The following is an 18,141-nucleotide window of genomic DNA, read 5'->3' on the forward strand; positions in this document are numbered from 1 at the left end:
GTGGCAACCTTTGGCAGGCTCTCCACGAGAGCTCCCAGGTGGCGTTTTAACTCAACCTTATTAAAGAACGATGATTTCTGCTCTGAGTTCAGGAGTAAACTAGCTGAATTCTTGCAGATCAATGTTGGCACGGTCGATGACCCCAGGGTCCTATGGAACGCATTGAAAGGATTTATCAGGGGTCATGTCACACTTTTCGCCTCCAACTTACGTAAATCCCGGTCAAAAAAACTAGAAGGACTGGAAACATTATATGCGGATCTATACGCATCTTTGCAAACTAACTATAGTGAACGACTAAACACACAACGTAAGATAGTCAAGAAGGAAATAAACTCCATACTTAAACAACAGTCTGAGTTCTTGATACATAGGACAAGGCAAAATTACTACTTTCACGGCTCCAGGCCTAGCCATCTATTGGCAATGAAAATACGCTCGAATGATAATTTCTCGGATATCCCCTCGATCAAGACGCGACAGGGTACAATCACTACTGATTCGAAAAAGATCAACGACACTTTTAAAGAGTTTTACTCACAGTTATATAGCTCAGAGGTTAATCTCGACGACTCTAAATTTGAATCGTTCATTGGCGGGCTTGAGATACCCCACATTTCTGAGGAAGAGGCTAAGGAACTGGGGAAACCGATCACCCTTATGGAACTAAGGGAGACGATTGCTGAAATGCAGAGGGGTAAGGCACCAGGCTGGGATGGTATTCCACCCGAGGTGTATTTCGCTTTCTGGGACCAACTGGGCCCATTGATGCTCGATATGATCAATTACGCTATCGAACAAGGGGAGTTCTCAAGAGATGTCAACATGGCGCTGATTTCTTTACTTCTCAAGAAGGACAAAGATCCCAATGATTGTGGTAGCTATAGGCCCTTGAGTCTTCTCGGGGCCGATTTAAAAGTGTTTGCCAAGGTGCTGGCCCGCCGCCTGCAGAGATTTATGACGGTATTGGTACACTGCGATCAAACTGGTTTTATCCCGGGGCGCCTGGCTGCAGATAATCTTAGGAGGCTGTTACATGTAGTCGATAACAGTAAAGACAATACAGCTCCGTCCACTGTTCTGTCTTTGGATGCCATGAAGGCGTTTGACAGACTAGAATGGTCATACCTGTGGACAGGGCCGCCTCAGGGGGTGTGCGAGCAGTGCGGTCGCACAGGGCCTCGCGGGAAGGGGGGCCTCGAAAAAAAAATATTAATTTGCGAGGCCCCCCTTCCCGCGAGGCCCTTTTTCATCACAGACCTAAAATCTAGTTTTGCTTATATGCTTATATATTTCACATTAGACACGTTTGTAGAATGTGTCTGACTTGTTCCTGCCTCTGCGGCTCTGCAGACTGCAGTTTTCCGGTTTCTGCGGTTTTGCTGCTCTACAGATTTTAGGATAGTGTTTCCGGCCCGGGCTCTTCTCCCGTCCGCCGTAATACCAAATAGAAGAAGAAGAAGACACACGAGGTAGATAATTCAGCGCTATTCATAGGAGCCAGTGGATGTCTTTTCAAAAGCAGCATGGATCAGAAGAAATTACACCGTGGGCCAAGAAAGTCTCCTTCCAACTTTACCATTGGCATGATACTGCGTTATGGTGAGTCAAGCTATTATTATATTCCCGCCGTGGACCTATCTCTCTCTCTCTCTCTCTGGAGCCAAACTGGTCGACTAGCTAATAGTACTACTAGTAGCTAACGGTGTGTGCCTGGTGTCAGCACCTGGCTGTATGTAGCCGCATAGCTTGCTTCTGCGTTAGCTAATGGTTAGCACAAGCTAACAGCTAACTCAAGGCTAACTGATAGCATCAAACGAACGTTCCCAGCCGAGCGCAGCCGGCAGTTAACGTCGAAGCTAAACAGCTAACTGGCTAACAGTTAGCTCAATCAGCTGTTAGCTAATTAGCTGTTAGCTTGTGCTAACCATTAGCTAACGCAGAAGCAAGCTATGCGGCTACATACAGCCAGGTGCCTGATTGAGCTAACTGTTAGCCAGTTAGCTGTTTAGCTTCGACGTTAACTGCCGGCTGCGCTCGGCTGGGAACGTTCGTTTGATGCTATCAGTTAGCCTTGAGTTAGCTGTTAGCTTGTGCTACGACCATTGACATTAGCTGTGAGAATAGCAGGGGGTTCTGGCACTCTGACTACGACATCATCTTTGATAGAAGATGTAGTCGGGCCTGCACCATGACAAGGCTCTGGCAGCAGCTTATTTTGTCCCGACAGCGAGATGCCTTTCGTCAACGTGGAGACCTGTGTTACGGCCTTTCGCCCTGCGTTCCTTGGTGCAGGTAAGATTAATGAAAATGTCATGACATTACCCCACTCTTCCTTCCTTCCCCTCCCGAATGTTTTGTTAATAACGATGTTTTTTTCCAGGCAAAACATATGCTACTTCACAACATTTGGAGATACGACATGTGCTGTGTGTGAATGTCTTGGTCGTTTGTGTAGCTTGGGTAGCGTTGGGCCGTTGGCCAAAGCTGTGTGTGTCACAGTACCTGGCTAGCCTATTTAGCTGATGTCGGCCATTGGCTCCTTGCTGCTTTGGTTTCTCTATAGACCCTCTTCTCTTTGGATTTAAGTGTTGATCTTTGTCCTTTTTGATCTCTCATACATGCTCTCTCTCTAACACACACACATGCTCTCTCTCTCTCTCTCTCTCTCTCTCTCTCATACATGCTCTATCTCTAACACACATGCTCTCTCTCTCTCTCTCTTTCTAACACACACAGTCTGCCTATGGCAGCCTTTCTCGATGGCTAGGCTGTGCTCGCTGAGTCTGTATAGTCAAGGATCTTCAGTCACAGTGCTCAGGTATTCTGCCACTGTGTACTCTCTGTTTAGGGCCAAATAGCATTTCAATTTATTTCCAATGTGTCTCTCTCTCTCTCTCTCTCTCTCTCTCTCTCTCTCTGTACACTGTATATTGACTGTAGAACGGGAGCTCTCTCTCGCTCTCTCTTTTGCTATATGTTGACTGTATCATGCCCCGCCTCGGGCAGCGCTATTATTTAAGAATATGTTGACTGTATAAAAAAAAAAAAATATATATATATATATATATATATATATATATATATAATTTTTTTTAACCTTTTGGGGGGGGGGGGGGGGGGGGGGGGGGGGGGCTCGCGTTAAATCTCGCACAGGGCCCCGCATTTCTCCCAGGCGGCCCTGCCTGTGGAAGGTACTTGAGGTCATGGGTCTTGGAAAGAATTGTATTCATATGATTAAAGTCCTGTATGCCTCGCCGTCGGCAATGATACTGACAGGCAAAAACTGTTCCACACTTTTCCCAGTCTCCAGATCTTCTAGACAGGGTTGTCCTCTGAGCCCGGGACTATTCACGCTTTCCCTCGAACCATTGGCCCAATTTATTAGGCAATCAGAGGACATCGTCCCCATAATGATCAATAATACACCACACAAAATTGCTCTCTATGCGGATGACCTACTGATTTTTATGGATGACCCTTCCCGGTCGGCCACAAAATTATTGGGAATAATCGACGACTTTGGTAAATTGTCAGGCTTTAAGATTAACTGGAACAAATCAGCCTACCTACCTCTTAATGAGCTGGCCAAGGCGGTGCGACTACCAGCTGATATCCCCATAGTGGAACATTTTAAATACTTAGGTATAGAGATATTCCCCACGCTGAGTCAAACTACTAAGTACAACTTCACGGGTACTTATGATAAAATACGCCAGGATCTAGACAGATGGTCGTCCCTTCCTAACTCCTTACAAGCCCGAGCTTCCATAATCAAAATGAACGTTCTGCCTAGGATACATTTTGTTAGCTCAATGCTCCCCCTGCCCCCTCCAATAGACCACTGGCGCAAGGTACAATCGATGGTATCTAAGTTTATCTGGAATAACAAACGCCTGAGAATCAAAAGAGCTACTACTCAACGTAGGAAACAAGATGGGGGCCTCGCAATCCCTGATTTTAAGCTTTATTTCTGGTCCTTCTCACTGAGACCTCTGATGTGCTGGCTAGACCCTGTAGATGCTGTATCTTGGCGCTCCTTAGAAGCGGCGGCGGTCTCACCGCTGAAATTGCAGGATGTGGTGTACTCCACTGTCTCTATTTCGAAATGCCGGCTGAGGTATGGACCGATCATAACTCACGTGATCCAAACGTGGCGTAATGTACAGAGGTCGTGTGGGGTTAAATGCCCATGGCACCTGGACTCTCCAATTTTTAATAACCAGCAATTACTTGTTGGGCACAAGCCGGTTAATATTCCTCAATGGCAAAGGAAGGGAGTTCATACTCTGGAGAATATTTATGATAAGAACGGCCTCCGTGCGTTTCAGGACTTAAGAGAATTTTATGATCTTCCCGGCGAGTCCTTCTTTCTTTACCTTCAACTAAGGTCAGCGCTGAGGGCGCATGGCGTGCCGTGGGCTCAAGCTTTGCACCCACACCCCTTCCTCAGGCTCATAGTGGACAGGACGACCTCCAGAGGGTTTGTCTCAGACTTGTATACGCTCTTAATTCAATCCACGTATAAAAATGTATCATTGGATACAATCTGGCGTGTGGATATCCCGGAGTTGGACCCCGAGTTTGACTGGGATGATGTTTGGGAAAATGTGGCATTGTCTTCCCGGAACCCCAATCACCAGCAAATTAATTTTAATTACACCTAGGAAGCTATTTGCTATGGGACTGATAACCGACTCTCGGTGCACTTTGTGCTCTCAAAAGGCCACTGGCACTTATATGCATATGTATTGGGATTGCCCACCAGTGGCCCGCTTCTGGAGGTCAATAACGGACAAACTTTCAGGTCTGTGTGGCTTAACTATCCCATTCACAGCTGTTACGCTACTCCTGAATGATATAACAACACTACCCGCGTCCGTACAACTGAAAAGGGTTGTCCTAGCGGGCGTCACAGCGGCGAAGAAGCTAATAGCAATGAGATGGAAGGAGCCGGAGAAGCTCACAGTGATTAACTGGTCCCTAACACTGCTGGATGTGATTTATCTTGAGATATCCACGGCGCGGGTGATTGGGGTAGGGCAGGCTGGGATTGACCTGTGGTTCGCAGCAGCTGAGAAGGTCAGGACCGCCGTGTGCGGCTGAGCGGGGTTGGGGGGCTTGTTCGGGGGAGTCCGGCGGTCTCATGGGAGGGGGAGGAGGAAATGTCTTGTCTGTCTTGTCTTTTGTTATGTCCTGAATTTAACTGGGGATTTATTGGGGGGCAGCTATTTAGCTATTTCTTCACTATTTGGTCATTTATTAGATAGCCCCCCTTGTAACCTTGAAACCTTGAAGTTTTGAAATTTTGAAATTTAAAATTTAAAAAGGTTGAACTCTATTTTCTTTTCTTTTTTGTCTTTATAATTTATAAATTGTTATTCTGTATTATTATTGTTTTTGTTATTTTCCTGTGAAGTTCTGTGTATTGTGATTGTGGTTAATGTGTTGTCTTGTTTCATGTGATTAATAATAAAAGAATTTGATCAAAAAGAAAACATTTCACTACCACCCTACAGAAGGTTAACCTTTCACTACCACACTACAGACGGTTAACCCTTTCAATACCACACTACAGAAGGGTAACCTTTCACTACCACACTACAGAAGGTTAACCTTTCACTACCACACTACAGAAGGTTAACCTTTCAATACCACACTATAGAAGGTTAACACATTCACTACCACACTACAGAAGGTTAACCTTTCACTACCACACTAGACAGTTAACCATCTATAGTGTAGTAGTGAAAGGGTTAACATTATGTAGTGTGGTAGTGAAAGGGTTAACCCTTTGGTAAAATGCTATTGAAAGGGTTAAGAAGACCAATAAGAGGATGTATAAGACTTGACTATTGGGATCATAGGTAAATCTGCCATTCCACTCCCCCTAGCTCTTGGAATGAACTCCAACAGTCCTTAAAGCTTGGGATTCTCCCCTCTGTTCTCCCAACCTTTGTCAATCAAGTTGTATGTTTTAATCGATTTGTTATCCATACTCTCGTCTTGTTGTCTTATTGTAATGATTTGATTTATATGCTTATTTCTGTGTGTACATTCGGCGTAAAACTGTAAATGAGGAAAACCTCAGTTGCCTTTCGAGTTGAAATAAAGGTTTGAAATTTAATTAAATTAAATCTCCTCGACTAACAGATGTGGAATTCCGAACTTAATCATTTCTAACAACAAAGATCTTCTCAGCTGACACGAAACCTTAGCAAATGGGGATCCATGGCTCTAATGTGTATCGATATCAATCAGACACACAATAGGCAAATTAAATGAATACAGTGACAATGTGACATTGAAACAGAGAGGTAGCAGGTAGACACTACAAACCCCCCCTCTCTCTCTCTCTCTCTCTCTCTCTCTCTCTCTCTCTCTCTCTCTCTCTAAGATATTGGCGTGTCGGTGCTTGACTCTCCCGAGGTTGCGTTACAGACACACGTGTTGCACAGGTGAGAGAACACTTTTTTGGCAGACATTTTTGAACATGAACCCATATCCTCTGCTGCGCCTCAAGGCGGTGTGTGTCTCCCCCGCCGATGCTCCCGCACGCAACCCGCTGCTCCCCCCCCCCCCTCCCCCCCCCCGCGCGATAATGCTCCCGCATGCAACCCGCTGCTCCCCCCCCCCCCCCCCCCCGCGCTAATGCTCCCGCATGCAACCCGCTGGCCGCCAGTGCCATGCGCTACACCAGGGTATCTGCAGGTTTCAACAAGTTACATTTAACACTTTTTATGACCTTTATAATACCAATTAGAGCTAGAATTATATTTGTCTCCCATCCCCCAATTTAGTCATTATGCCAATTACCTTCCTGGTCATAGACTACTACACCCTGTAGTACTGGGGAGGGTGTAGACTATCACATGCTGCCCCACTGTCGGTCTGGGGAGGGTGTAGACTACCACATGCTGCCCTACTGTCGGTCTGGGGAGGGTGTAGACTATCACATGCTGTCCCACTGTCGGTCTGGGGAGGGTGTAGACTACCACATACTGCCCCACTGTCAGTCTGGGGAGGGTGTATACTATACTACATGCTGCCCTACTGTCGGTCTGGGGAGGGTGTAGACTACCACATACTGCCCCACTGTCAGTCTGGGGAGGGTGTAGACTATACTACATGCTGCCCTACTGTCGGTCTGGGGAGGGTGTAGACTACCACATACTGCCCCACTGTCAGTCTGGGGAGGGTGTAGACTATACTACATGCTGCCCTACTGTCGGTCTGGGGAGGGTGTAGACTACCACATACTGCCCCACTGTCAGTCTGGGGAGGGTGTAGACTATACTACATGCTGCCCTACTGTCGGTCTGGGGAGGGTGTAGACTACCACATGCTGCCCTACTGTCAGTCTGGGGAGGGTGTAGACTACCACATGCTGCCCTACTGTCAGTCTGGGGAGGGTATAGAATACCACAGTACCACATGCTGCCCCACTGTCGGTCTGGGGAGGGTGTAGACTACCACATGCTGCCCTACTGTCGGTCTGGGGAGGGTGTAGACTACCACATGCTACCCTACTGTCGGTCTGGGGAGGGTGTAGACTACCACATGCTACCCTACTGTCGGTCTGGGGAGGGTGTAGACTACCACATGCTACCCTACTGTCGGTCTGGGGAGGGTGTAGACTACCACATGCTGCCCTACTGTCGGTCTGGGGAGGGTGTAGACTACCACATGCTATCCTACTGTCGGTCTGGGGAGGGTGTAGACTACCACATGCTACCCTACTGTCGGTCTGGGGAGGGTGTAGACTACCACATGCTACCCTACTGTCGGTCTGGGGAGGGTGTAGACTACCACATGCTACCCTACTGTCGGTCTGGGGAGGGTGTAGACTACCACATGCTACCCTACTGTCGGTCTGGGGAGGGTATAGACTACCACATGCCTCCTCCAATGTGGAGTTGCCAGCCGCTTCTTTTCACCTGACAGTGAGGAGTTTCACTGAGTTTACGTAACGCGTGTGGAGGTTCACGCAATTTCCCCCAGATCCCCTCCTTGCTGAACAGGCGCCTTGACCGACCAGTAGGAGCCGCTGTTTGCAACGACCAGGACTCGTACCCCACCTGCTTCCCACCCGCTAACACTGACAATTGTGTTTGTAGGGACGACTGACCAAGCCGGAGGTACCGCTGACAGCTGGATTTGATTCCAGAGTCTCTGCGGTGGTAGGCGAGTGCTTAGTCCTCTACGCTACCCAGAGCAAAGTTTTATACCAATTTCACGACCATACTAGCAAAACAAATAAAAAACACACAGCGATTTGGCGGCTGCACTTTAAATTCCCCCGCGTTCCATACAAGCTCTCGCCAGACGCACCAAGCTCCCAGTAGCGCCGCAAAAAAACAACGACTTAAATACAAAAACATTTCATATATTTAATATTATTTCCAGATAGCCGGGCTGCCCCTCCCCCCCAAGAATAACTATGCAAATTAACTTAAGACTTTTTAATACCTTTTAAGGCCTTAAATTGAGAATTATGAATTTAATACTTTTAACACTTTTGAATACTTTTTCCGCAGATACCCCGGTTATACTCCTGTACCGTACCGTACCTCCGGACGATGCAAAACACCCTGTGGAACGTTTTCTTTTAGGAGTTGTGAAAAATCAAGGACGAATGAGCCAAGAGGAAACACTCCCTTTGGGATAATGGGGCGATGCAGAGACGTGCCACGTTGAATCAGGTTGAAGAGAGTGATGTCGAACATGGCAATACACGATGTTGAGACGTTCGGGAACATCGTGACCTTAGTAACCCTTATTTACGCTCCTTTCCCCCTCTGTTTGTGTTGGTCTGTATCACTCCTTTCATTCTTTCTCTCTCTCTCTCTCTCTCTGCCATTCACTCGCTTTCACTGACACCACCCCCCCCCCCCCAATCTCTCTCTCTCTCTAAGTGCCATACATATTTGGCACGGACCCTGGTCTCTCTGATCATGTAATGATTTGTCCCTGACGATTAGCTGCCCATGTGATGACGGAGGGGTTTGTACCTGTCCCGCACAGAGCGGGGGCAGGCCAGGTGCATTCCTGCTGCGCCCTCCTGTCAATCACTGTCAGGTAACGCACTGACAAACACACACACCGCTTTTTCACTTTCACCCAGTCACTCCGCTGTTCATTCTCACATGCTTATTCTCTCTCTCTCTCTCTCTCTCTCTCTCTCTCTCTCTCTCTCTCTCTCTCTCTCTCTCTCTCTCTCTCTCTCTCTCTCTCTCTCTCTCTCTCTCTCTCTCTCTCTCTCTCTCTGATAGGCTACATTCACACTGCAGGCAAAACCTAAACCTGCCCATATTCAGTCTCTTTCATGCACATTTAGAATCTTTATTTATGTCCACATAAATACAATGTCTAAAGGAGACAAATATTATCAGTGCAATTGGACATTGTGGGTTATTCTGATACATTCATGCCCAAATTGGCAATGGCAACCAAAGTTACACAAACACATGGATGATGAACCTGACAATCAGCATACAGCTCATGGGTACAGATCGCAGTGTCTTCTCCAAATTGTGCGGCTGCCAATAATAGCTGACACTGAGCAATATCTTGCTAACTGTTTGGCTCTTCCCTTCTAACACCCAGGCTTCCAAATATGAAGACTAAAGGTTTACAGTTGTAGCCCAGTTGTGATATGGTATGCTCTAACTGTTGTAGGGGTGTCTATCACCAGAGGCCTCACGATACAATACTATCACGACACTTGAGTCACGATAAAATAGTATTGCGATACTAAATATATTGCGATATGCTGAGTATTGCAATATTAATATTGCGATATATTGCGATTTATTACCTTTTTTCAACTGCAAAGTAAAACTTTGTCAACATGTTTTTTCTAATCAAATAAAGTTCAGTCTGCGGCTGATTGGCGCAGTGGGCAAGGCGCTCGCCTCTAACGCATGAGACGCTGGGTTCGAGCCCAGCTCTCGGCGTTACAACCGGCTGGCCAGTCGTTCATACTAACACAATTGGCAAGTGTTAGAGGGTGGGAAAGCCGGTGGGTGGGGATTTGACGTTGTGGACAGCGACTCCTACAGGTCGGTTTGGTGACGCCGGTGCGACGGAAGCAGGAAGTGACGGGGGCAGCGTGAGCCTCCCACGCGTTACTCCTCGCCACTGAGAGTTCGAGCTGCTGCGGTGAAAAGATGCGACAGCAGGGCTGTACAGTGCGACATATATGTTGCACGTGCGACACTGACGTCAGTCTGTGCGATGAAAGGATTGACTTTAATAGCACTGGTGCGATGGCCCGTGCCTGGCGGAAAAAAAAAAGTGACGCGGTAAATTGAATGGGCCACGGCGCCACGCTATCCACTTGGTACTTGTAGTCTTGTGCGATTAAATACAATGTCCCTTCTGCGTAAGACTCCATATATCAAACACCAAATCCCATAATCACCAGCGAACAATATCCCCGCGAGTTGCGAGCAGTGACTCATATCCGCTCGGCTCAGCTCACAACACAGCAGGTGAGCAGGACTCGTCTCAGCAGCAGACAGTAGCGTTTGGAACGCGGACATTGAAACAGAGCTAGTGGATAGTGTTGTCGCGACCCAAAACAAATCCCTGCTGTTTTATTCGGCAACGGGTCAAATGCATATAACATGCTTTGCAATCCTCGCGTCATAAAGTCCGAAATGAACGTTACGTTAGCATGAGCTAACAACAAGCTGTTCATAGCCATATAGAGAGAACAGCAGACGGGCAGAGTGAGGAGGAGGGGGCAGACATTCTCCCTTCTCTGTGTGTGTGTGTGTGCGTTTGGAAAGATCACATGAAGTCAGACGAATGAATGAATGAATGAAAACTTTATTTAACAGATTGCAGAATGGGTACAATACAGTACGGCTCAATACATACATTGTTAAGGGGATGCAGACCTGAGAAAGACGTTTGTCTTGTTTCCATCAGGGTCCCCCATTTTCAATTCATATAGACATTTATGACATACACAACATACATGACATTTATGGCATAGGGACATATAGGTATTTAGTACTGATACATTTGTGACATAAACGGTATTCCAATATACAGTACTGTTACCCCTAGATCCTGACAGAGTATATGTACATATGATGGGGAGGGGACTGTACATTAGGGGGGGGGGGTGGGTGGGAGAGAAATATACATACGGCGGGGAGGGAATATATACATGCGGTGGGGAGGAGACTGTCTATTAGGAGGTGGTGGGGGTTTTGGGCATTTACGGTGGCCAATTGGCATAATTGCGAAACGTGTTTAGTCCCTTGTTTGAGCCGAATCTGGGTTTAACATGATTTGTTGAGCTTCCTCTGGTGTAGTGGTTGTGGTATTCACTGACCTTTGGGAAGTATTTTGACATGTACATGGGCACCCCGGTCGTATAGTGTATCTTGTAGACCAGGCCCATTGCAAGTTGCTGTACTCTGTCGTCTACTCTAAGCCATCCTAGGTTGTCAAAGTGGGCAGGGGTGAGGTGGGTTCTGGGGTTCAGGTCAAGTAGTAGTCTGACCAGTTTGTTTTGTGATGTTTGTAATTTTGTTTTAAGCGCCTTTGAGGTGCTTTGGTACCATGAGGTGCACGCATAGTCATAGTACCCTTGAATGAGTGCTCCTGCCAGAGTCTTCAGGGTATTCTTGTTTACCAGAGAGGAGATCCGGTACAGGAATCTAGTTCGTTGGTTGACTTTTTTTATTACATTGGATGCCATTTTGTCACAGGAAAGAGTTGCCTCTAGGCTGGAACCCAGGTACGAGTATATTATATTGATAGTAAATGTACTGAGGGTGGACAGATAATGTTGATATTTAAACATAAAAAATACAATACAAAATAAATGTATTCATGATCATGCAACATAAAACGGTTGCGTGTTGTGAGTTCCAAAACATTTAACTTAAAGTTTAAAGCTCAATATATCAAAACGTGGCACTTTACAGTGAACAGGAGGTCTATGTGTATTAAAAACAATAGATTGTTTTTCCTTTAAAAGTCTGGAAGAGGTCAAAAATAAAAATGTCAAATGATATTTCCGTTGCCTTTTTTGAGTTGATCTAAATGTTACTGATTGTGTTAAATGGGCTTATGTTATGATATCGTCTCATATCGATTGCAGGCACCTGCATCGTATCATATCGTGGCATATATCAGCAAATATCGTATTGTTGTCCAAAGAATCTATATCGTATCGTATCGTGATGAAACTGGTGATTCCCACCCCTAGTAGAGTCCATACACCCAACACCAAATCCCATAATTCCTTACACGTAACGTGTCTGGCTGTGTGACGTCAACTTGTCAGCATAAAATGACAGCCAAACATGGCACTGCAACTAAATAACACAAATACAATAGGCACATTTGTGACTGTTACAAATATAACACATTTTATACTTGTGCTACAAGATTTTGGCCTGTGCTACAAAACTATCAACCTCTGTAGCACCAGTGCTATGTGCAAAAAAAGTTAACGTACAGCCCTGGACAGGCTGCCTCCTCGAGGGGACACGTGATGCAAGGCTTCTGTCCTCACTACAACCGACCTGTGGGAGGCATAGTCTAGCAACGTCAAGACAGGGGAGGGAAGAATTGGATAATACGAAATTGGGATGGGAGAAAAATAGAAAATGAGGAGAAAAAGTGGATCAACATTTTTTTTTTATAAATAAATAAAGTTCAGTCTGTTCATCTCACTTCAATAATTTTTATTGCAGAACATGGTATTTTCTCAAGCAGAAAACACTGTAATCTGTGTTGCATGTACCTGACAAACTGAACTGTTACAGTCATATTCCAACTTAACTGAATGCACACGTGTGCGTGTGTGTGGACTACTGTACTATTACGGATATTGAAATGAACAATGCAACTTCCTTATACAAAAAAAGAAAGAAAATACAAAAAAAAATTATAAATAATTAAATACCGATACTTGGCATCCCTGTATCGATACAGTATCGCCACGCAAAGTATCGCGATACTACCAGGTATCGATATTTTCCCCCACCACTAAACTTAAATCAGAATTGAGCACCAAGGCTTGCAGTGTGAACAGAGCCATAGACAGATACACACACACCAAGTAAACCTAAATATCTCGTATTCAGTCTCTTTCATGCACACACACTGCCTTTTTGTCAGTAAAAAAATACCCTCTTTCCCCCTCCCGCTCCCCCCAATCCCTCCATTCTGGAGCACAGAGACAAATATCAGATTGCCTCTCTATCGTACGGTAGATTAGGGCACTCTGTAATGGTTTGGAATGTTATCAGATGGGAGGGTTATGAGACAGGAGAGAACGGGACAGGGTCATTGTCAGGGAGGAGGCCATATTAAGTGACCTTATTTTCGACAGGGCGGGCGGGGGTTATTCGCTCAAAGGAATTATTCTGCTCAGGTCGGACTGACCGAGGACGATCCCACTGATATTTGACCCCCGAACCCGCTAGACTTTTGCTCAATGAAATTCAAAGCTAAACTGGAATAGAATAAAAAAGAGAGAGATGCCCAGAGATGAGGTATTGAAAGTGTGAAGCGCATTCCTAGACCTCATTTGACACGATCGGAGTTGTAATTACATGCAGGAGTGAGGCGGACCTCGTTTTCCAAGCCCGTTCGTCATCTCGCAGGGATGAAAGTGGGTAAAGGAGAACAAATTATTCTGTGTGTAGTTGGATATTTCCATTTAAAATGTAATTGAAAATGACGACGATTTCAGATAGTTTTCAAGGGTTGTTCGTTCGTCTGCTCTCTTTTTGTGTCTTGCTCATCTTTTCCACATGCTTGTTTTGCTTCAAAGGTGACTTTTCTGTGTGTTGGTGGTGGAGGGGGGCTGGGGGCATTTTCATATTTGCTCTCCGGACATGTTTCTCCATTCTGACTACAGGTTTTCAGTTTGCCGTCTCTATCCTCATCCTCCTCCCCCCCTTTTCCCTTTCTACTGTAGGAATTCATTCCTAGGGCGGCTGGGTGGCGCAGCGGACATTGCGCTTGTCACCAACGCAAGAGACACCGAGTTCGACTCCGGCTGTCGGCATTGCCTCCGGCTTGGGCCGGCCGTCATACTAACTCAATTGGCAGAGTTAGCGGGTGGAAGTCGATGGGTGGTAATCTGGACGTTGTGGACAGCGACTCCTACAGGTCGGTTGGAGGATGCCTGCACAGCAGAGACAGGAAATGGCGGGGGCAGTGTGAGCCTCCCACACGTTACACCTCGCCAATGAGAGTCCACGCTGGCAGGTGAAAAGCTGTGACAGGCTGCCTCCTCGTGTATCGGAGGGGAACACGTGATGCAAGGCTTCTATCCTCCCTACAACCGGCCAGTGGGGGGCATATGCGAGCAACGTTCAAGACAGGGGAGGGGAGAATTGGCACAGCGAAATTGGGATGGGAGAAAAAATTGAAAAAGAGGAGAAAAAGTGGATTAAAAAGGGGATGTTTTTAACAAACAGGGTTTTTGTAGTGATAAAGAAATACGCAAAAAATTTAATCTCACCAAGTCCACATGGCTTTTTTACAAACAGTTACAGCTATGTTTGAAGTCTCACGGTGTTCCATTAGACAGACCAATTGAACACCACAGATACCACAAATTCTTCTACGAAAGAGAGACATCGAGAGGTTTTGTTTCAGAATTTTATCATCAATTACTAACGTCCTCGTATGAAACCCTCCAACTAGACTCTGTCTGGAGGAGGGATATACCAGACCTGGAAAATGACTTTGATTGGCAAGGAGCCTGGGCAAATGTCCGACTTACATCAAGGAACCCGGATCATCAACAAATCAATCTTAACTATATTCACAGGACATACTTGACTCCTATAAGACTGTGCCGAATGGGGCTTAAACAAGACTCCAAATGCTCCCAATGTACAAATGGGGACGAAGGGACATTTATGCACATGTATTGGGACTGCCCACCAGTTAAGGCATTCTGGAAAGATGTGACCCAACAATTATCAAAACTCGTATCTTGGAATATACACACCCCGCGGTATTACTATTGAATGATGTTTTTGAGTTTGCAGTGAATCCACAGCTAAAGAGATTGGTTTTATCGGGTATCACAGCAGCTAAAAAGCTGATCGCATCACGCTGGTTTCAACCGGAAAAAATGTGCCGTAAAGTTTGGTTTCTTACATATCTCGATGTGATTTATCAAGAAATATCTACAGCAAGAATTCTGGGTCTCAATGAATCCAAAATGTCAATGTGGTTAGAAGTGGTGGAGAGAATAAAAGCTAGCTTATAATGGTAGTGTCTGGTTAGGTGCGAGGGATAGTGGAGGTACTTCTCAAGGTGGGGTCCGGGAGGGGGGGGTTCGAGCTGGAGCATATGTGTGTAGGTTTTTTAGATAACAGGTATTAGGGGTATATCTTATATAAGACAATTAACTAAAATGTGATCTCATTGGATGTGCTCTGACAATTAATGCTTGTATATCTTATCATTTGTTGTCATGTTTGTTTGTGTTTGTTTAAAAAATTATAAAAAAATAAAATACAAAAAAAAAGAAGGAATTCATTCCTCAAATCAATGTTTATGCTCGTCTTGCACATCTTTGTAAAAAGCTACTGTTTTCTAGTATTTCCCTCATGCATGCTTTGTTTTCCCAAACTTTTTGTAAGGACTGGGATCTGATCGATACGCATCTTCATTTTTGCTTTGCTTTACTGTATTTCTCCATTCTGACATTCATTTAGTACTCTAGTTTTTTGTCAGACACCTGCCATGGGCCTACAATTGCATTTGACGATTAGTCCAGCTCCTCTGATAGCCCTAATTCAACCCTCCTGATCAAGCGTGAGCCTACAGTGCATAGTGTAAACAGACGGACAACATCTGCTTTCGGCATTAGCTTGCTGGTCCCCTGGCTACAAAACAATGTTGTTGACATTGCAAGATAATTCTACCAAGCATTAGCCCAACATGCTCTGCATTGCGCTGAAGGGTAGACTAAGAGCACTGAACGGCAACAAAGTAGGACAGCTAACTTTACTGTGCGAGAGCAGACGACAGCACATCACTCAGTACTTACGTTAACGTTATACCATCAACTGTCTCCCATGGTGCCGAGGTGTTGATATGTGTACCTCCAAGCGAAACTGTTATTTCCCAGTGGAATACATTTAAAGCTCATCAGCTGAACTTCCCACAGTGATCGACAAGAGATGTTTTAGCCGTCGTGCTACTTCAGGGCAGGCATTACTTTCATGAGCATCTAATTGTCTATGCGTTTCATACAGTATGCTTATATACTGTCTATGCTGTACAAAAACACCTCACTACATGCCAAGGTGTGCCACAGAGCTCCTAATGAGTGCCACTAAATCTTGAGGACCTTATTAGTGTCACTCAGCCAAAAAACTATTTCATCATTGTAGATCCTAGCCAAGAGTCATATGATGAAATCAAGGGAAATAATTGGCTGATTAAACCAAGGCTCGACAATTTCAAATACCGGGGACATATTAGCCTTCTGTCAAGCGGTGAGACATTTGGGTCCGATGGTTTCTTTAATCAAGTTTTAATGCAAGGCTGAAATAATACAACAGTTTCCAGAACCTGAACAGGATCTCTGTTACAAGCATCTGGGGATTGTCAGTGTCCAAATAAGAATCAAACTTTATCCGAGGAAACTTTATGAGCCCCCCCCTTCGGTTAAGCATAACCGGTAAATATGTATTTAAAAAGGACTGCGTGCGCGATGCTACTCAAACTGGAAGCGTCTTTTCAGCTGTTTAAAATAAACACAATGTTTGATCACAGCGCGACAACTGTTTTCAAAGGGCAAATATGTTTTCCTTTGTTTTCCTTTCATTTGAGCACGGATTACTTTTTAATCCACTTAAAACAACAGCCCCTCCCCCTTTTTGCTCTCTAACATGTTTTGACAGCTATCACTTCCCGGGGGCCGACGCAGAGGTCTCGATGCGGTCCGTGTTGACGTACCCTGTCAGCGGCGGCAGCGGGACAAGGCAGATGCGGCGGGGGGGGGGGGGGGGGGGGGGCACGGCACACATACTGTAGTTGCTCTCACCTGTGACTTGCCCTGTGCAAGTACTGTAGCTCGGCGACGGTGGTGGAGAGTAAAAAAAAAAGTATTTGTCCTCAAGCACTGTGCTGAAGTACAAATTTTAGGTACTTTATTTAGCGTGTACTTTATTTTAGGGAACTTTATACTTTGACTGCACTATATTTCCAAACTAGAGACAGTACTAAAATGACTGAATGTCAGATTGAGAAATACAGTAAAGCAAAGCAAATATTAACCCTTTCACTACCACACTACCAAAGGGTTAACCCTTTCACTGCGACAATACAGAAGGTTAACCCTTTCACTGCCACACAACAAAGGGTTAACCCTTTCACTACCACACTACAGAAGGTTCTATGTCGTTATGGCTTGCTCAGCACCTGTCTGCATATATCTCGCTTCAGCGTATATACACTGAATAAAAAATTCCACCATGTACCTTTACATGCCAGCATTCATCTGACCACACCCCCATCCTGCTCACATGCCCACTTGATGCTGCCCTTGTCGTCAACACAGGAATGCTGTGTTCAACGTCGGTGCCCCGTTAGCCAGATTGCAGTTCGCTTGGCCTGCGCTCAGGGTAGGAAGGTCCCGACCGGACCTTAAACACTTCTTCTTTCCTTCCCTTCTAAATGTTTTGTAATAACGATGTTTTCCAAAACGGGTGTTGCTGCAATACATTGAGGATACGACGCGTGTTGTGTGTGAATTGTCTTGTCACTGGTATGGCTCTCTCCATAGAAATCAGGTTGTTGTTTTACATGTGTAAAAATGATCTGGTTAGTTGTGTTGAGAACATGTGTGTTCATGTACCGTGAACTCACAACTAAGGGGGTTAATTAACCTATAAAGCTATGCTTAGTGACATATGAGTGAAGAATGTATTCTTTTCTCAGCCTGTAATGACAATGAACAGTGTGTTCACATATTAACAGGGTTACCTGTTCAACTTGGCCGTATCAAGGGTAAGGTAGGAGGGGTGATCCCCCCGGTTTCCCTGGGGCTTCCCCACCCTCCTCTCAGACATGTTGTGTACAATATATTGTGTCACTGTGTTTGTGGGGATACGATGTAACCCTTAGCTTAATTGCTGG

Source organism: Notolepis coatsorum, assembly GCF_963971535.1.
Source record: "Notolepis coatsorum genome assembly, chromosome: 4".
NCBI classification, from domain to species: Eukaryota; Metazoa; Chordata; class Actinopteri; order Aulopiformes; family Paralepididae; genus Notolepis; species Notolepis coatsorum.